Source organism: Ornithorhynchus anatinus, chromosome 1 (assembly GCF_004115215.2).
Source record: "Ornithorhynchus anatinus isolate Pmale09 chromosome 1, mOrnAna1.pri.v4, whole genome shotgun sequence".
NCBI classification, from domain to species: Eukaryota; Metazoa; Chordata; class Mammalia; order Monotremata; family Ornithorhynchidae; genus Ornithorhynchus; species Ornithorhynchus anatinus.
This window is the reverse complement of record NC_041728.1, coordinates 5,008,345-5,029,325: the sequence shown is the minus strand read 5'-3', so window position 1 is coordinate 5,029,325 and position 20,981 is coordinate 5,008,345. Positions and strand designations below refer to the sequence as shown.

Sequence of the window (20,981 nt, the reverse complement as noted above, 5' to 3'; positions counted from 1 at the left end):
GGACCACTGGTCTTTCCACAGGGCCACGCTGCCTCCCTCCTTCCCGCTTGTCATCTTCCTAGCGCACCGTGAGCTGGCAGGCAGGCGCATGGCAAAGTGTTTGCAAGACTTTACAAATTCCATTTATGGCCAAAGAAGCCATAGCAGAGTGTGGATCCAGTGCCGTACTGCCCTAGACATTAAGCGGTCATCAGCGTGCAGCCACCTCGGTAGCCTCTGTAGTCTTTGAGGCTACTATATGAGAAATAAGAGATTCATCGTTGATAGCAGCTAGTATTCCCAAGCGCTTAGTACAGTGCTCTGCACATAGTAAGCGCTCAATAAGCGCTGTGGAATGAATTCCCTCCCTCGCAGCTGTTTCCCCTCCATTGCCCCAGTGAGGTCGGGGTAATTCAAAGAGAATATATACCGATCTATCCTTTTTCTCTTGGAAGTCCAGCTCGATTTTATAATCACTCTTTAGTTGCCATTTCAACTCAAGATAGGTCAGCTCTTTAATGACTTGAAATATTCAAAATTAAAAATTGGGTCATTCTCCCCCCAAATCGAATGCGTTAGCTTTGAAAGTGTTCGGTTTCTTTTCTTTTGAATCAATCCTAGGCAGAGAGAACCTGCTGATTATTTGGGTCAAGGGGAAAACTCTATTATCCTGTCCAACTTTGCATCTGTCATCTTGCATCATCTGCTGCTGTCATACATATATATATATATATACACACACACACAATATACACCTTCTGGGGGGTGGGAGGAGAAAGGTCTTTGTGTTTCTAAGGCCAGCTTTGAGTCCGACAGGCCTCGTTCTTTATTTTTAAAAAGCAGCAGCGAGGACAGGCCCGGGAGACGGAAGGACCCGGGTTCTCATCCGGGCTCCGCCACATGTCTGCTGTGTCACCTTGGGCGAGTCGCTTCTCTGTGCCTCAGTTACCTCATCTATAAAATGGGGATTAAGACTGTGAGCCTGAGGTGGGACAGGGACTGCGCCCAACCCGATCAGCTCGTATCTACCCCGGTGCCGAGTATGGCGCCTGGCATTTAAGCAGTACCGTTAAAAAACGATGGCGGTGCAGTTGTTAGGGAGAGTTGGTAATTTAGCATTAGGTGGGTTATTTTTTTCCTCTTGTTCTGGTTGATGTTAACGGGTGGGGTGACCTATTGTATCTGGCCTCCTCGTTCCCCGGTAGATCGCGAATTCTGCGTCTCCCCCTTCAGAATGTAAGCACCTTGTGGGCAGGAGATCGGTCACTTGCGTACACTGTACTTCCCAAACGCTTCGTCCATCACACCGCCCCCTCGGGGTGCTCAATAAACGCTACTCTATTACTATCTTATTCCTGTCGCCAGACTCCCGTTAACACCACCGGCACCCCAGAACTACGTGATCCGGTGATAACGGAGATCAGAGTTTCAAGCCGACATGTAGATGTCACCCGTCGCCGGGGACGGGTTCTCTCGGAATCGGTGAGAGAGAGAGAGGCCCGGTTGGAAAACCTGAGTTTTGTATAGAATTTATTCCGCGGGGCGAATTGAATCAATCAGTTATTGAGACGCGACAATCGGCCTTCCCTCTGGGGGAAGCATGGTGTTAAAGCTTCCCCTTTGGGAGGAATATGGGGTTAGAGCTTCCCTAGCGGGAGGAATACACTGATACGTTGCGTGCGAGCGGACACCCGACCCCACCTAACGATTTCCTCACGACGTGGTGAGGCGGCTGGCTCCCACCATGTGCTCGCCCCACCCGGGCAGGAATCCGCCTTTGCGTTAAACGCACTTAGGCGTTAAACACTGAGTTACGTACACTTACGCGTTAAATGCGTCACCCACTTATGGTTACCGGCACGCGGTGAGGCGGCTACCTCCCACCCTGATCACGTCCCCCTGGGGAGGCACCCTCTTAGACATCAAATCCATTTTAAACGTTACATACCCACGGTGAAGCATCTGGCTTCCAACCCCGCGAGCTCTCCGCGGGACGGGACGCTCACCCATCCCACGGCTCCTCCCCCGGTGCAGGCCGAGAGGCCTTCTCGAGCTCCGGACGGAGGCGACCCGCAACCGGCTGCTGCGAGTCCCGTTCCTCTGCGCGGTAGGTTAGAGGCGGCGGGTGTTTATCACCCTTAGGCCATTCCAGCTTCCGGCCTCAGTTTATCCAATCTCTGCCCTCCCCCCTCCTCCATTCCTAATTTGATCGCCACCTTCCCGTACTCCCAGCTTGGGCCGTCGATCCGGCAGTTTGGGTCGCGGGGGCCGTGTCCCACCCTCACTTCCGAATTCCGCCTGCTGGCTCAGGAGGACACGAGAAAGCATTTGACCTCGAGATGGTCACCTGGGACGGTAGATCAGAGTGGAATTTAAGAGGCCAAAACGTTTCGATGCATTTAACTTCGGTAAGGCTTGTAAATCGCCTTAGAAGAAATAGAAAATGTACGTTTCCCCTTGAAACCTCAGCTTCGCCCATCACGCTCTAGAGCATTCGGACTCTAACGCGGGTAGTAGATGCCCGCGAATTAGAAGCGAGGCATATTTTGCGTCTTTGGTTTTTTTTTAATCGCTTTTCCACTGAGAAGCAGCGTGGCTCAGCGGAAGGAGCCCGGGCTTGGCAGTCGGAGGTCATGAGTTCAAATCCCGGCTCTGCCACTTGTCAGCTGTGTGACGGTGGGCGAGTCACTTCCCTTCTCTGTGCCTCAGTGACCTCATCTGTAAAATGGGGATTAACCGTGAGCCTCGCGTGGGACGGCCTGATGACCCTGTATCTACCCCGGCGCTTAGAACAGCGCTCGGCACATAGTGAGCGCTTAACAAATACCAACATTATTAATCCGCAAATCGGAATGTGATGGGTTTTTCATACTCCTGTTCAAAACAATGCTCTCGTGAAAGGCAGAAATGTCATTTTTAAGGGTGAGTTCAGTAGTTCCAGATGTTAGGCGGCTGAAGCTTGCGACCGGTAGGGCAAATTGCAAAAATAAGAGAGGACGGTGACCTGAGGACGATACTGGAAGCTGGACAGGGGACTGACGCCGGTTTTTTTTGTTTTTCCTCCTGACAACGCTTCTCGGTGCCCAGTACCTTCCTGCTTTCCCTGGTAGCATAAACAGTCAGTCACTGGAACATCTCCAGTGGCTTCATGGTGCAGAGATGAGTTTGTTGTAGCCCCTCCCTTCTCTGAAGGAAAGCTCTGGAGTGAAAGTGCTTTAATGATAAAAAGTGGCAGATGCTTCTTGGAGGAGTTTATTTACCGCTACTGGAACTGTTGTTCTTCTTCTGCCCTAACCTTGTAGCCCCCAGCTGCCTGAAATCAGGAAACTCAAGAACTTCCTGTTTAAGAAATTAATTCCAAATTGAAATGAATGAAAGGTTTTTTAAGCTTGGTTTTCGCTGGGGAAACTAAATCTGTAGTATGGATTGGATTAACGTCGATGGTGACGTTTAGTGCGCTGATCCTCGAGTCAAAACGGGAAGCGGCACGGCCTAGTGGATAGAGCACGGGCCTGGGAGTCAGAAGACCTGGGTTCTAATTCCGGCTCCACCGTCTGCTGTGTGAGCTTGGGCAAATCGCCGTACTTCTCTAGGCCTCGGTTTCCCTCTCTGTAAAATGGGGTATACCTGTCTTCCCTTTCCTGTGAGCCCCATGTGGTATAGGAACCGCTTCCAACCTGATTTATCGTGTATCCGCCCCGGCAGTTAGTACAGTGCTTGGCACGTAGTAAGCTCTCAAGCTCCCCTTCTCCCTCTACTCCCTCTACCGCTCCCCCCTTCACCTCTCCGCGGCTTATCCCTCTTTTCCCCCCATCTCCCTCCGCTCCTCCCCCTCTCCCTTCCCCTCCCCTCGGCACCGTACTCGTCCGCTCGACCGTATATATTTTCATCACCCTATTTATTTCGTTAATGAAACGTACATCGCCTCGACTCTATTCAGTCGCCATTATTTTTAGGAGACGTTCTTCCCCTCGACTCTATCTATCGCCATCGTTCTCGTCCGTCCGTCTCCCCCGATCGGACCGTGAGCCCGTCGAACGGCAGGGACCGTCTCTATCTGTTGCCGACTTGTTCGTTCCGAGCGCTTAGTACAGTGCTCTGCACATAGTTAGCGCTCAAGAAATACTGTTGAATGAATGAACAAGTACAAAAGAGTAGTAATAAAATGGTGAGTCCTCAAGTGAACGGTCGTATCTGTGCAGTAATGACGCACGTAGTAAATAAGCACAGTAGGTTTACGTAAGTGGGGCTGTTCTTATCCATAGATTAACTTGGCACTTAGTAAACACGTAAGTATCGTAATAATAATAATAATAAAATGATGGCGAGTCCCCAGATGAATAGTCCTGTCTGTGCAATAATGAAATAGTGTACAGAGTGCATATTTGAAAGAGGATTATATAAGTGGGGCTGTTCTTGAACATACATTAACTTCAAAGGAACTTTTCTTTCCTTTTTTTTTTTGAGCAAAGAACCAAAAATAACTAAACTGAAAATAGAGAACCTGAATCGTTACTCAAACGAACTCCTTTGCGTGAATTCCTTATGTTTTGGTCTTCAAAAATCAGACATAAATATTGAATGCTTACTGTGCAGGACACTGCTAAGTAGTTGGGAAAGTACCATATAGCAGAGTTGGTTCCCTGCCCCCAGTCTAGAAGGGGAGAATCACTTCAAAAATAAGGCTTGTGTAATAATAATAATAACGACGTTGGTATTTGTTAGGCGCTTACTATGTGCAGAGCACCGTTCTAAGCGCTGGGGGAGATGCAGGGTCATCAGGTTGTCCCACGTGAGGCTCACAGTCTTAATCCCCATTTTCAGATGAGGGAACTGAGGCCCAGTGAAGTGACTCGGCCACAGTCACACAACTGACAAGTGGCAGAGCCGGGATTCGAACCCATGACCTCTGACTCCCAAGCCCGGGCTCTTTCCACCGAACCACGCTGCTTCTCTAACCATCTAGTTCATTTTACCCTCACACCATTTACAGGGAGGCCGATCTTAAAGGCTAGGCCCATAATTTGATTTGCTGTTTGCATAGCCTAATTAGCAGTTTTGCAAATAATGGCTAGAGCAGAGAATGCACCCCAAAAATGCACTCTGAGAAGCAGTGGAGCCAAAGGACCCGGCTTCTGGCGCTGGCTCCATTACATGTCTGCCGGGTAACCTTGGGCAAGCCATCTCACGTCTCTGAGCCTTAGTTTCTTTATTTGACAAATGACAATTAAATCTTACACCCTCCTACCTAGACTAGACCCGTGTGGGACAGGGACAGTGTGCAACCTGAAGACCATCTATCTATCCCAGCGTTTTCTAACACATAGTAAGTGCTTAAGAAATACCGTAAAAGGAATGAAACTTGTTTCTCTCTTCAAATATTTTTTTTTCCTTGGTACTCGGGACCCTATTTTAAATGGAACGGCACAAAAGGCATCTTTCTAGTAGATCCCATTTTTGCAGTTGCATACGGCTATGGGGACGTGTACTTAAAATTCGGACCTTCATGGATAAAGTGCCAACGAACCTGTAAAATGGTAAAATTTGCACTTGCAAGCCTGGGAGCGGAAGCAGTCGGCCGTATATTGCAAACCTCCAAATCTCTGGTGGACCAACGTTAGCTGAAGGCGCTTTTGTACACGTGCCATTATAGGGAAGCGTACGATCATATTCTGATTAAGGAAACGGTCCCAGTTATCTGGATATAAATGTAAATAGAAGATGTAAATGTAAACCTGGGTGTAAGTCAAAGAGGAGGTGCTAAATATCATAGGTCTCGAAGTCTGGATCCAAATTCCAGCATTTTTATGCCTGGAATTTTTCAGCAAGGAAGCATAAACGTCGACGCAGAACTTTTCTTGTTTATGCCGTCCTGCTAAATCGTTTCATGAGCGTAAAGCTTCCTTCGGTTCCATCCTTTTCCGGTCTGAACTGCTGCATGGCTTAGTGGATGCGGCAAGGGCCCGGGAGTCGTCAGGTTGTGGGTTTTAATCCTAGCTCTGCCACTTGTCTGCTGTGTGAATTTGGGCAAGTCACTTCACTTCTCTGGGCCTCAGTTCCCTCATCTGGAAAAATGGGGATTGACTGTGAGCCCTGGTGGGACAGGGACTGTGTCCAATCCAATTATCTTGTATTAAGAGAAGCCGCGTGGCTCAGTGGCAAGAGCCTGGCCTTGGGAGTCGGAGGTCATGGGTTCTCATCCCGGCTCTGCCGCTTGTCAGTCGTGTGACCTTGGGCAAGTCACTTAACTTCTCTGGGCCTCAGTGACCTCATCTGGAAAATGGAGATGAAGGCTGTGAGCCCCACGAGGGACAACCTGATCACTTTGTATCCCCCCCCCCAGCACTTAGAACAGTGCTTGGCACATAGTAAGCGCTTAACAAATGCCAGTAATAATAATAATAATGTTGGTATTTGTTAAGCGCTTACTGTGTGCCAAGCACTGTTGTAAGTGCTGGAGGGATGCAAGGTGATCAGGTTGTCCCTCATGGGGCCCACAGTCTTCATCCCCATTTTACAGATGAGGGAACTGAGGCCCAGAGAAGTGAAGTGACTTGCCCAAAGTCACACAGCTGACAAGTGGCAGAGCTGGGATTCGAACCCATGACCTCTGACTCCCAAGCCCGGGCTCTTTCCACTGAGCTACGCTGCCTCTCTAATACATATATAGTGTGTGTGTGTGTGTGTGTGTGTGTGTGTGTCAATCGTATTTATTGAGATGTGGGGGAAATCCCAGAGGAAGTATTCATGCAAGCAGATAAAATGGGGTTTTTTGTGAGACCCAGGTGATTCACCCTTATAAGAATAATAACTGCGGTATTAAGCGCTTGCTGTGTCCCAAGCAGTGTACCAAATGCCGAGGAAGAAACAAGAAGAGTGAGGTCGTCATCCCTCTGAGCCCCAGGCCCAAGTGGAGCTCACAGTAGGAGGGAGGCAGGTTTCCACGTTGTCGTCGTCTTGAGCCGTCGAGTCGTGTCCGACCCACGGCGAACACCGGAGACACGTCTCTCCCACGACGCCCCCACCTCCGTCCGCAGTCATTCCGGTAGTGGATCCGGAGAGTTTTCTTGGTAAAAATCCAGAAGTGGTTTACCATCGCCTCCTTTCGCACAGTAAGCCTGAGTCTCCTCCCTCGACTCCCTCCCGTGCTGCTGCTGCTGCCCGGCACGGGGGAGTTTCCACGAAGCCACTTTAAATCCCTCGTCCACCCCTCAGAGTCCGGGGCAGGACCCACAAGGATTTCAAGCGTGGGGAGAGGGAAAGGGGGTTTAGGAGAGATGGAGAATGCTGAAAATACGCTGGATGAAGCGGACTGTGGCCAGCTGGACCTCAGCAGTCTCCGCAGCCAGAAGGGGAAGTTGAAACAATACTGATATTTGTGGTATTCGTTAAGCACCCATATGTGCCAGGCTCTGTCCTATGCGCTGGGGTGGATGCAAGCAAATGAGGTTGGACGCCGTCCCCGTCCCACTTGGGGCTCATTTGACAGATGAGGTGACGGGGGCCAGAGAAGTGAAGTGACTTGCCCAGGGTCACACAGCAGACAAGTGGCAGAGCCAGGATTGGAACCCAGGTCCTCCGGACTCCCAGGCCCGGGCTCTAGCCACTCCGCCGTGCGGCTTCCAAAGGAGTGTGACGTCGAGGGACTGGCACCGAATGAAATAGTCCCGTAACAGCAATGGCAGCACGTGGCCGTTGGGAGAAAACGAGTTTTCCGTTCAGGTGACGGATTCCTGCCTTTCCACCGGGGCCGTCTACCCGGATCTCCTCCCCCCGGACCAGGGCTCTGACTCGGTGGGAGGTGATAATGATAATGGTATTTGTTAAACACTTACTTTGTGCCAGGCACCGTAGTAAACGGTGAGGTGGTGTGGCTCAGTGGAAAGAGCACGGGCTTGGGAGTCAGAGGTCATGGGTTTGAATCCCAGCTATCCCACCTGTCAACTGTGTGACTGTGGGCAAGTCACTTGTCTATGCCTCAGTTCCCTCATCTGTAAAATGGGGATGAAGACTGTGAGCCTCACGAGGGACAACCTGATGACCCTGGATCTCCCCCAGCGCTTAGAACGGTGCTCTGCCCGTAGTAAGCGCTTATCAAATACCAACATCATTATTATTATTATACAAGCTTATCGGATGGTAATGGTGCGTGAGCAGCAGTGGAAAGCTCTTTGCTTGGTCCACAAACCTTCCTGAAGGTCAATCTGTGGCGGAAATTCCGTAGAAAACAAATGGAACCTTAATGAAGGAGATGAACAAATCGGGAAGTACCGTTTGTTCATCGCGTGTAGACAGACTTTGAAATTCCCCTTTTTATAGTGCAGTTTAGCGAAGAGAAGCAGCGTGGCCTTGCTGAAAGAGCATGGGCCTGGGAGGCAGCGGATCTGTGTGCTAATCTTGGCTCCGCCACTTCTCTGCTGTGGGACCATGGGCAAGTCACTTAACTTCTCTGTGCCCCGGGCACCTCATCCGTAAAATGGGGACGTGCGGGACACGGACCGTTGTCCAACCTCGTTAGTTCGTACCGATTCCACCGCTCAGTGCGGTGCTTAGCACGTAGTAAGCGCTTGACGGACGCCAGTAAAATAAAGGGTGTCTCTCTCATCTGGTTGTATTAAATATTAAGGGCTCGTTAAAAATTTGACCAATGACGATCCTACGAGGAATTCGTCCTTCGACACAACGGATCGAGCCGGCGGCGCCTAATCCCAGGCGTTCACGCTGAAATGGGGAAAACTCCGTTGCCTGGCCAATGAACTACTCGTGCGTCATATTCTGTGCGGTAGCAATAAGCCTTCTGTTTCAAACTACAGTCCCTCTGGCCAAAATGAAACCCTTAGGGCTTGCAAGGTAGGAAAACTGGGTTTCGCGCTCAGGCACGAAAGCTGCCAAATTATGTTTTTGGCCCGGTGCGAAGACAAATGCCGAGAGCCTTAGCTCAGGCCGTTTATTTTGGATACTCTGCCTTCCACACCCAGATTTTTCAAACACTGCAGCGTTTCAGCTCGAGGCATTTCGGGGAGAGGTGATGTGTGAAACAGCCTCTCGGACATACGCAAAGCGTCTTGGCCCCAGCAGATGTTTTCACTGGCCAGCCAAGAGGCGGTCACCCCACCGCACTGGCCACTTCTTCCCTCTTCTAGCCTTGCTCACTAGGCTACCAACACACGTATCTGCAGCCAATCTACAGAACTGTTAAAATACCCCGTGTTCTGCCCATAGTACGCGCCCGATAAATACCATCGATTGATCGACAGATTTCCACCGTCTTCAGCCTCACACGTGCCGGGGAAGAGGAGCTTACGGGTCTCGAAGCTCCTTGTGGACAGGAAACCTGTCATTTTGTTATTCTGTACTTTTCCCGTGCCTAATAATAATAATGTTGGTATTTGTTAAGCGTTTACTATGTGCAGAGCACTGTTCTAAGCGCCGGGGGAGATACAGGGTCATCAGGTTGGCCCACGTGAGGCTCCCGGTTAATCCCCATTTTCCAGATGAGGGAACTGAGGCCCAGAGAAGTGAAGTGACTCGCCCACAGTCACACAGCTGACAAGTGGAGTCGAACCCTTGACCTCTGACTCCGAAGCCCGGGCTCTTTCCACTGAGCCACGCTGCTTCCCGATAACAGTGCTCCGCACCAGGTGGGCGCTCGATAAATGCTGCTGCTACTAGGACCACACCACTTCGGTCACTCCCCCAAAATCCTAATGAAGATGACAAACATCATAGCGTGAATCCCTGTTGGACTGTAACCCTCACGCGCTTACGACAGGGCTCGGCACATAATAAGCGCTCAGTGAATCCGACCGACCGATCGATTGGTTCTAGGGCTGGTTTGGGTTTAGACTGTCCGGCTGGACAGGGGGCAGTCTCCCTCTGTGTCCGCGGAAAAGAGGCTCCGTGGCAAATCTGAAAGTCTGTCTCTCAAGGAGTGGCCACGCAACATGAATTATGTCTACGCGGAGCAAAACCCACATTCATTTTCTCCAAAAAAAATCTTCCATCGATGTTTCTTAATGGCTCGCGTGATTTCGAATCCACTTCCGAGCAACGTATGGGTTTTTGTCACAGCCGAGAGTCGGAGGACCCGGCTTCTAATGCCGGCTCTGCAAATTTCTTGCCGTGTGACCTTGGGCAAGTCACTTAACTTCCCTGTGCCTCAGTTTCCTCAGCTGTACAATAGGGATCAGCTACCTTTTCTGCCTCCTACTTAAACTGTGAGCTCTCTGTGGGGCAAGGACCGCATCCAACCTGATTAACTTGCAGCTCCTCCGGTGTTTAGAACAGTGTTTAATAACGATAGTATTTGTTGAGCACTTACTATGATAATGTTGGTATGTGTTAAGCGCTTACTCTGTGCAGAGCACCGTTCTAAGCGCTGGGGTAGATACAGGGTGATCAGGTGGTGCCACATGAGGCTCACAATCTTCATCCCCATTTTACAGATGAGGGAACTGAGGCACAGAGAAATAAAGTGATTTGCCCACAGTCACGCAGCTGACAGGTGGCAGAGCTGAGATTCGAACCCATGACCTCTGGCTCCCAAGCCCGTGCTCTTTCCACTGAGCCACGCTGCTTCTGTGCCAAGCACTGTTCTAAGTGCTGGGCAGTAAGCGCTTAACATATACCATAATAATAATGATAATTTATTTTGAGCCGGCTAAAGTAAGCTCATAATCTCTAGACTGTAATCTCGTTGTGGGCAGAGAATGCATCTATTATATTGTTCTTTTGAGCTTGGGAGAGTTCTGCACACATTAAGCACTCAATAAATACGATTGAATGAAAAATAAATAAATGTTGATATTTGTTAAGCACTTACTATATGCAGAGCACTGTCCTAAGCGCTGGGGTAGATACAGGGGCATCAGGTTGTCCCACGTGACGCTCACAGTCTTCATGCCCATTTTACAGACGAGGTAACTGAGGCACCGAGAAGTGAAGTGACTCGCCCACAGTCACACAGCTGACAAGCGGCCGAGCCGGGAGTCGAACCCACGACCTCTGACTCCCAAGCCCGGGCTCTTTCCACAGAGCCACGCTGCTTCCCGTGCCATCACCTTCCCCGGATGCCTCCTGATAGCGGATCTGTCCGTCGGAAGATGCCCGCAGTTTTCTCTTTCCCCTCTCGTCGTAATCCTGATAATTACGGTATTTGTGGTATTTGTTAAGCACTCACTCTGTGCCAAGCACTGGAATAGATATCAGGCCATCAGGTTGGACCCAGTCCCTGTCCCACAAAGGGCTCATAGTCTCCATCCCCCTTTTACAGATGAGGTAACTGAGGCACAGAGAAGTGAAGCGACTTGCTCAAGGTCACACAGCAGACAAGTGGCGGGGCGGGGATTAGACCCCACGACCTCTGACTCTCAAGCCCGTGCTCTGTCCGCTAAGCCGTGCTGCTTCATCCCACTGTCAGCCTGACTAGATCCTGGGCATCTCCCAGTCCTCCCTCCCTTCCCGATATCCCACTCCCCCAGAGCAGGAGGAGCACGATGCAGTGGAAGTGGGAAAAATTCTTCTCAGCATTTTTGGATTCATTTGGGTTCAAAGAAGACACCGTTGCGGGTGAAGTTCACAGGGAATGTGTCTGTTGTTGTCATAGAGAAGCAGAAGTCATATATCCTATTATAATAATAATAACGTTGGTATCTGTTAAGCGCTTACTAGGTGCGGAGCACCGTTCTAAGCGCTGGGGGAGATACGGGGTCATCAGGTCGTCCCACGTGAAGCTCACCGTTAATCCCCATTTTACAGGTGAGGGAACTGAGGCCCAGAGAAGGGAAGTGACTTGCCCACAGTCACACAGCTGATTGTAGAGAAGCACGGGCCTGGGAGTCAGGAGGACGTGGGTTCTAGTCCTGACTCCGTCACTTGTCTGCTGTGGGACCCTGGGCAAGTCGCTTCGCTTCTCTGGACCTCAGTTCCCTTGTCTGTAAGACGGGGACTAAGACGGTGAGCCCTGTGTTGGAAAGAGATTGTGTCCAACCCGATTATCTTGTATCTACCCCAGCGCTCAGAACAGTGGCTGGCGCGAAGCGCTTAACAAATACCATAATTATTATTAGGTCGGCGCTCGGCCCACAGTAAGAGCTCAGTAAATACAACTGACTGACTAACGAGAACAGTCCAGGCAGGACTCACGGTCCTGGACACGCAAACAGCTTGTCCTTTTTTGTGGTGGTGTGTGTTTAGGGTTCGCATTTCCCAGCTGTGTGTTGGGATGAAAAGGAGCCGTGTGGGATTCGCCCTCAGCCGGAACTTAAGGACTAGATTTGGCCTCCGAATTCAGGCTGAAATCCTCCTCTAAAAATAACACACCTTGTCCGCTGCAGGTCGGCCTTCTAGGAAACGGACTGAAGTTTCCAGACTGATTGAACAAACCAGACTGTTGTTCGTTGTACCGTTCAGCGCGCTTTCTGCCTCCGCTGTTGACATTTGCGTGTTCATCTTGGTTTTGGGAAAATGGATTCTGGCGCATCATCGATCATTTTTCTGGGCAGCCTTCCCCAGAGAAATAGTTAAAGCAATCATCTCGAAAATCCAAGCCGGGGGAACATTTTGTTCCGGCATCGTCCAGATCGCTGCAGAAAGAGCACAGGTCTGGGAGGCAGGAGAACTGGATTTTAATCCTGGCTCCTCCAGTCCCCTGCTGTGTGACCTAGGGCAAGTCACTTCTCTGTGCCTCCGTTACCTCCTCTGTAAAACGGGGATTAAGGATGTGAGCCCCTCGTGGGACAACCAGAGTACCGTGTGTATCTACCCCGGCGCTTAGGACAGTGTTTGGCACTTAGTAAGTGCTTAACAAATACCATACTTAGTATTGTTAACGGATATCACTTTTTATGAGTATTCCGTTTCAAATCATTAGTAGGGATCTGGCGTCCAAATAAGAACCTCCTCTCCCAGCAAGCCGTAAAGCAACACATTCTGTCAGAAGCACTTATTCTGGAGATAAATGGAGACAGAAGGAATATTGCCTTTCTGGAGGTCTACCTTCTCCTTATTCTCTTTTACCGTACTCTCCCAAGCGCCTAGAACAGTGCTCTGCACATTAATATTATTATGGGTTTTTTTCATCCCTTACTATGTGCCAGGCACTGTACAAGCGCGGGGATGGATACAAGCAAATCGGGTTGGACGCAATCCCTTTCCCATGTGGAGCTCACGGTCTCAATCCCCATTTTCCAGATGAGCTAACTGAGGCCCAGAGAAGTGAAGTGACTTGTCCAAGGCCACGCAGCAGACAAGTGGCGGAACTGGGATTAGAACCCATGACCGTCTGACTCCCAGGCCCTTCCTTGCTCTATGCATTCGGCTACCCACCGCTCTAATACCTGCTGTGTCTGCCGGCAGAGGGGGCCCAAAGAAGCCAACTGAGTCACGGTCTATTGTGGCTCGGTGGACGGAGCACGGGACCGGGGGTGTCGGCAGAGCCTGCGTCGAGGCTCAGCTCCCTCACTGGTCTGTTGTGTGATATTAGACAAGTCGCTTAACCTCTCTGGGCCTCGGTCTCCTCATCTGTAAAATAGGGATAAGCTAGATAGCGACACGGGGACTGTGCCCGGTCTGATAACCTCGAATCTACCCCAGGGTTTAGCACAGAGAAAGCACTTAATAGTAATGGTTGCATTCGTTGAGAACCTAAAATTTGGAAAATGGAATCCGGTACCCCGTTCTGGCTGCTTGGGGGAGTGAACGTTGGGGTTTTTGAGGTTTTTTTAAATGGTGTTGGATAAGCGCTTACTGTGTGGCGGGCACTGTACTGAGTGCTGGGGTCGATACAAGCTAATGAGGCTGGACCCAGTCCCCGTTTGGGGAACACCTCGCCCCCTCCCACCTCACCTCGCTACTCTCCTACTCCACGCCGGCCCACACATTTCGCTCCTCCAGTGCCCACCTACTCACTATTCCTCGATCTCTCCATTCATTCATTCATTCATTCAGTCGTATTTATCGAATGCTTACCGTGCGCAGAGCACTGTACTGAGCACTTGGAAAGTACCCTACGGCAGTAAAGAGAGACGATCCCTGCCCACAACGGGCTCTCAGTCTAGAGCGGGGGAGACAGGCGGCAATATAAGTAAACGGGCATCAATATGAATGAATAGAATCGTAGATCTAGGCATATATGAGTAGGTGCGGTGGGGTGGACGGCGGGGGAACGAACCAAGGGAGCGGGTCGGGGTGACGCCGAAGGGAGCGGGAGCCGGGGAAAGGTGGGCCTTCGTCTGGGAGGGCCTCTTGGAGGAGGCGCCTTCGGTAGGGCTTCCAAGGGGGGAGGTCTCGCCGCCGACCCCTTGCCCACGTCCTGCCTCTGGCCTGGCCTGAGTTGCTCTCCCCCACTTTCAAAGTCTTTTGGGGGGCACATCTCGAAAAGGCCTGCCCTGTCGCACCCCTCTTTTCCTTTTCTTCCACTCCCTTCTGCGTCGCCCTGACTTGCTCCCTTCATTCATTCCCCCCCCCCCCAACCCCACAGCACTTACGTACCGTGGCTCAGTGGAAAGAGCCCGGGTCTTGGAGTCGGGGGTCATGGGTTCGAATCCCAACCCCGCCACTTGTCGGCTGTGTGACTGTGGGCGAGTCACTTCACTTCTCTGGGCCTCAGTTACCTCATCTGGAAAATGGGGATTAAGACTATGAACCCCACGTGGGACAACCTGATTTCCCTGTGTCTGACCCCGGCACTTAGAGCAGTGCTCTGCCCATAGTAAGCGCTTAACAAATGCCAACATTATTATGTCTGGCTCCGTGGAAAGAGCACGGGCTTTGGAGTCAGAGGTCATGGGTTCGAATCCCGGCTCTGCCACTTGTCGGCTGTGTGACTGTGGGCGAGTCACTTCACTTCTCGGCGCCTCAGTTACCTCATCTGTCAAATGGGGATGAAGACTGTGAGCCCCACGTGGGACAATCTGATTCCCCTGTGTCTACCCCAGCGCTTAGTGCAGTGCTCTGCACATAGTAAGCGCTTAACAAATACCAACATTATTATATTAACATCTGTCTCCCCCTCTAGACGATAAGCTCGTTGTGGGCAGGGAATATGTCTGTTTTTATATCGTAATCTCCCAAACTCTTAGTGCAGTGCTCTGCCTAAAGTGCTTAATGAATACGATTGCCTGACTGGTCTCAGGTGGGGCTCACGGTCTTAACGCCCATTTTACAGATGAGATAACTGAGGCACAGAGAAGTGACTTGCCCAAGGTCACAGGGCAGGTAAATGGTGGAGCCGGGAGTAGAACCCAGATCCTTGTGATTCGCAGACCCGTGCTCTATCCACTAAGCCACAGTGCTTCTGGATTTGGTTGTTGATTCTGTTTTGATGACTTCTCACCCGAGGTACCAGAGCTGTTGCCCGACTCACCGTGAGCTGATATTATTTCAACCGTGGAACTAGTTGTGTAGGTGTTGCATTTTCCCCGCCCTTCGTAATTGAGTCCAAAGTCATTAAGAGCCTAAAATGACAAAGCTCGATCTGGTTGCCCTCTGGAGCCTGTGTTTTTAATACTCGATGTTTTCAAAGCCACTTGACCGCTTGGTTCCTAGGAAAAGCAAACAGCAGCATAAACACCACGACAGCTTTGAGAAAATTCTAAGTTTTCTCGTTCTCAAATCTGAGCCTCGACTAGCTCCGACGGGGGTCACCTGGGCACCAGAACGTTCTCTACAAGTCGCTTTTTCCTTCGAACTTCGAGCGCTTTAGCGTAAACCTAATGAGTCGCCTGTCTGCAACAAATGTTTTCCATTGTCTTGGAGACTGGTTCCGTTTCCTAAAGGTCTGTCAGAGTTTACTACTATAGGATGTTATTGCTTCCATTCTTCTACTTTAAGGGCTCTTCCTTTAACGAGCCTCGCAAATCAAAAGCTTCATTTTAAAGCCTTGTTGTTTAATTCCTTCCCTAAAATCTGCCGAGAAAGCAACTGCTGTGTTTTCGGAGGAAACTGTGAAGAACCTTGGATCCTGAAGCAAATCTAAACAAAAAAATTGTGTCAAGTTAGGTTCTTATATGGCCTCCTCTCTCACAACCTTCAACTTCAGTCCCCGAGATGGGGACGTTTTTAAACACGGGAAGCGAAGAAGGACACACGCAGTGTTAGTTTGGCGATAGAACTGATCCTCCTTTTGAGAACTCACAGCAGATTTAAAAGCGCCGCCTCATCTTTCGGAACTGCTGGCCATATAGAACCTAGATCTTAATGATGGTAAGAATGATAATGAATGGCAAGAATGGTAATAATAACGATGCTATTTGGCCATTGCTTACTATGTGCCAGGCACTGTACTAAGCACTGGGGTGGATAGGAGCAAATTGGGATGGACACAGTCCCTGTCCCACGTGGGGTTCACAGTCTTACAGATGAGGGAACTGAGGCATGAGAAGCGCAGTGACTTGCCCAAGGTCACACAGCAGACAAGCGGAGCCGCGATTAGAACCCATGACCTCCTGACTCCCGGGCCCGGGCTCTATCCACTACACCAGGCTGCTTCTGTCCGTCCCCCCCCCCCCGATTAGACTGTGAGCCTGTCAGAGGGCAGAGACTGTATCTGTTACCGATGTGTACCTTCCAAGCGCTTAGTACAGTGCTCTGCACATAGTAAGCGCTCAATAAATACTATTGAATGAATGAATGAGAGGCAGGCATTGTGCCCATTTTTCAGATGAGGAAACAGGCACAGAGAGGTTAACTGAATCTCCTGAGGTCACACAGGAGATCTTTGGTAGAGGCGGGACAAGAATCCTCATCTCTTGTCTCCTAGTCCCATTCTGTCGTTAGGCCCCGCTGCCTCCAACCCCGTAGCCAAGGGCAGTCTTCACCGCAGCCAGGATTCCCGTCTTTAATCCAGGGCACGGCTGCCTGTCCACCCTGAACCCCGTGCCTCCCCTCTCCCCTCCACCTGAGGAATTCTGAGAAGTCAGCAGCGCGGCTGTACTTTGACTTGTTGCCGCATCTGGGAAAAAGAAGCATGACCGTGGATGATTACGTCTACACGGAGATTCGCAGGGGTGTATTTGTGTGGGAGCGGGTATGTGGTCACTGGTGGATGTGTGAAAGATTGCGCACGTTAGAGTATGCGTTTGTTAACGTGACTACGTGTCTGTCTGTGCGTCTCACTTTGTGAGTTTTTATTTTTCACGCCTTCTCTACCCCCTTGCCTTTATTTCCCAGACCCAGAGATTGGGCCGTCGATCTTTTCCCATTCTGTGTTCGACTCATCATTCGTTCAATTGTATTTATTGAGCGCTTATTGTGTGCCAAGCATTGTATTAAGTGCTTTGGTTGTGCTTGTCTCCTGAACTCATGCCACTGATCCCTGGCTGGCCTTTGGGACGCAGAACTGACCACCCCTCCCAGCACTTATGAGGGGAAAATTGTCCCCTTTTTAGGTTCTTTTCCTCCTTTTTTATTATTCAGTCGTATTTATTGAGCGCTTACTGTATTATTAACAGTGTTTGTTAAGCACTGACTATGCACCGGGCACTGTACTAAGCCCTGGGGTAGATACAAGCTAATCGGGGTGGACACAGTCCCTGTCCCACCTGGGGCTCACAATCTTAGCCCCCATTTTACAGGTGGGGTAACTGAGGCACAGAGAAGTGAAGTGACCTGCCCAAAGTCATAGGCCAGCAGACAAGTGGCGGAGCACCATTAGAACCCGGGTCCTTCTGACTCTACCAGAACACCCTGCTTCTCCTTCTTCCTTAACCTCCCTCGGTTTTCACGAAGCTGTCTCACCTGCAGCGAGCTGTGTACACTCCTTGTCCTCTCTGCCTGCAAATCCTCCAGACTCATTCCTCCGGCAGTGATTTCTGGAAATTATCTTGGAAAGCAGAGCCGCCGGGAGCAGCATCAGCATATGCTCACACACAGGCAGTTTTTTTCTTCCAAGGTGAAACAAGCTCTCAGCATCCGAGACCTGACTCTACTTCAACTCTATCGTTATCATTACTATCCAGTGCCGTCGAGTCGTTTCCGATTCGAAACGACTCCATGGATCTATTTTCTCCAGAACGTCCTGTCTTCCGCCAGAATCCGTAACCTTTCTAACGGTTCTTCCGTTATCGCTGTTATGGTCTCTCTCCATCTAGCTGCCGGCCTGCCTCTTCCACGTTTTCCCTGGACTTTTCCTAGATTAGCATCTTCTCCAGAGAATCAGTCCTCCTGATTTTGTGTCCAAAATATGCTCATCTAAATCGAGTCATTTGGCCTTCCACTTTGGCTTAATTCGCTCTCAAATCCTTTTTTTTTGGTCTTTCGGGCCGTCCTTGGTGTTCCCAGAAGCCTTCTCCACCGGCACATTTCAAAATTCTTTTTCTTACTAAATGCCACAGAGTACAGACACCTAGGTAAAGGTTATGGCCCTTAACGTGAGGCGAGAAATAATAATGGTGGTATTTGTTAAGCGCTTCCTATGGGCAGAGCACCGTTCTAAGCGCTGGGGTAGATACAGGGTCATCAGGTCGTCCCACGTGGGGCTCACAGTTTTAATCCCCATTTTACAGATGAGGTAACTGAGGCACAGAGAAGTGAAGTGGCCGGCCCAAAGTCGCACAGCTGGCAATAGGTGGAGTGGAGATTCGAACCCGTGACCTGGGACTCCCAAGCCCGGCCTCTCTCCACTGAGCCCCGCTGGGAAATGATTTATTCAACTTCTAGTTGGAGCTGGGCGGTCCCTCCCTCTCTCTGAGTCTCGGTTATTGATCTGAGAAACAAATGCGGGAAGAAAGAAGCCCTCGCTTCCCACGAATGATGAATTAGCTAGTTGTATGGGAACCGTTCCGCGATCCTGAATGTAAGGAGAAAAGATTTTCAAGTTCCCTATAAAGCAGCCTTATGGATAATAGTTTCTGCATGACAATATGCAAACCTAGAGATTTGCAATCAATGACTTATTTCAGAGGACTAAAGTCCAGGCCCTCCTTTTTTTTGGAACTACTGGGCGACCTTAGAATGGGTTTTCCTCTCCGGCAGTGCCCTGGGTTCAGAAGTGGATGACAAAGCTTTGATTCACCCCTTTCTCCGCCTTCCAGTTGATTTGCAAACTTCAGGATCACTATTTTAGGAAGCTGACAGTTGCTGGATCGGATGAAGCCTAGCTCGGTTTTGAACAAGTCCCAATTCATGTCAGCGGGGATGGTTTTGCAAGCAGCTTCGCCTTGCCTCATTTGACAATTCAAGACTTTTTAAAATGGCCAACCGCCATTTTCCGGCAGATTGGACTCACTCCAGCAAGCCAGTTGCTTCTTGGTAAAAGGTTAAAGATTAAGTCAGACAAAACTTTACAAAGACCCCTCTGTATCTCCCCAAAATGAAAAGCCAATTTGGATTTCCAGTAGCACATTGAAATAGCTGAAAAACACTATAGAGCTCTGGCCCCAGTGGTTTAGACATTAAGGCAGCAGGGGTGATAATAATAGTAGTAATAATGGCGGTATTTATTAAGTGCCCGTGCACTTATCCACTATCCACTAGGCCGTGCTCCTTCTCACTAGATCACGCTGCTTCTCATGTTGATCGATGGTATCTTGGCACCCAATGGCATCTATCTTACACTCTACAAAGCATTACAGAAATATGTCTTTTTTCCCTAGAGAAAGTTTCCTAAGGAAATCTGTGTGGTCACTTCTTATCTTAAGACCAAGTGCTTCCCATCTCTTTTTATTATCCGCAACTTTGGAAGAGGAAATAGTTTTTCATTATGGTATTATTTTTTGATGTGTTTACTACAGGTGGTGGTGAATTTTTGACTTGTTGGCACAGTTCTCTTTCTGGGGAATTATAACTTGGGAGAATAAATTATTGGTTCTCTTCTATTCCGAGCAAGAGACATTCATTCGGTTGTATTTATTGAGCACTTATTGAGTGTAGAGCACTGCACTAAGTGCTTGGGAGAGTACAGAGGCACAGAGGATGAGGATGATGAGCTATCGAGCCATTGTTCTGTCACTGACACTGAAAACAGGACAATGGTAGGGCCAGTTTGCTGGTTGCTCTCCTTAAAAATCCCAAAGTCTTCCTCTCGTCACTGTTTATCCAAACCCTTCTGAAACCTACTGACTTTAGCCTACTCCTCAATCGATCGTATTTATCGAGAGCCTCCTCGATCCTATTTATTGAGCACTTTCTGTGTGCAGAAAGCGCTTGGGCGATACAACAATAAGCCGACACATTCCCCGCTCACAACGATCTAGCAGTCTATGAGTTAATGCACAGAGCTCTGTACGAAGCGCCTGGAAAAGTACAATACGACAGAATTAGCAGATCAGTTCCCTGCCCACGAGGAGCTTTCAGTCTAGAGGGGGAAAGACATTAAAATAAATTACTGATATCTACCAAAGCGCTGTGGGGCTGAGGTGGGGATGAATAAAGGGCACACAGCCAAAGGAGTAGGGGAAATGAGGGCTTAGTCGGGAAAGACCTCTTGAAGGAGATGGAATTTCAGTAAGGCTTTAAAGTCGAGGAGACTATCAGGTGTCGGATATGAAGGGGGAAGGGGATCCGGGCCAGAGGCAGGATGTGGGCAAGGGGTCGGCGGTGAGCTAGATGAGATCGAAGCGCCGTGAGGAGGTCGGTAGAGGAGCAAAGTGTGCATACTGAGCTGCGGGAAATCAGGAAGGTGAGCCAGGAGGGGGCAAGGCGATGGAGTGCTTTAAAGCCAGTGAGGAGTAGTTGCTTCTGGTTCGATAAATTCCATACGTTTACCGCCCACTCTGGAAAGACGGGTTCCTCTTCTTCGATTTGAGCCTACCGCCTTCAAACTTCGATGGGTGTCCCTGTGGAATTTTGTGTACGACGATTCTATGATCTTTCCCTCTTCACCCGTCGGGCTTTTGTCAACTTCAAAACTCTTCCCTCAAACCCTCTGTTTTGCCGGATTGAACGATCCTAACTTCCTCAGTCTTTTTCTCCCATGACAAACGTTCTTCATTCCTCTGATTATCTTCACTGCCTTTCTCTGTCCCTCTTCCAGCTTCTCTTAAGATGTTGCAAGCACAGCTGCT

General features: G+C 49.8%; 1 protein-coding gene and 1 long non-coding RNA gene across 2 annotated transcripts in view; one reads left to right on the top strand and one right to left on the bottom strand.

Annotated features, from left to right (window-relative positions):
• Nucleotides 1-20,981, top strand: part of ITGA1 (integrin subunit alpha 1) — a 178,147-nt gene that overhangs the window by 27,138 nt on the left and 130,028 nt on the right. The window lies entirely within an intron of this gene.
• Nucleotides 15,459-17,987, bottom strand: LOC120638212. The gene is made up of 2 exons (XR_005659746.1): nucleotides 17,716-17,987; nucleotides 15,459-15,521 (listed from the first exon to the last, which is right to left on the bottom strand). It is a non-coding gene; the product is annotated as an uncharacterized LOC120638212 (long non-coding RNA).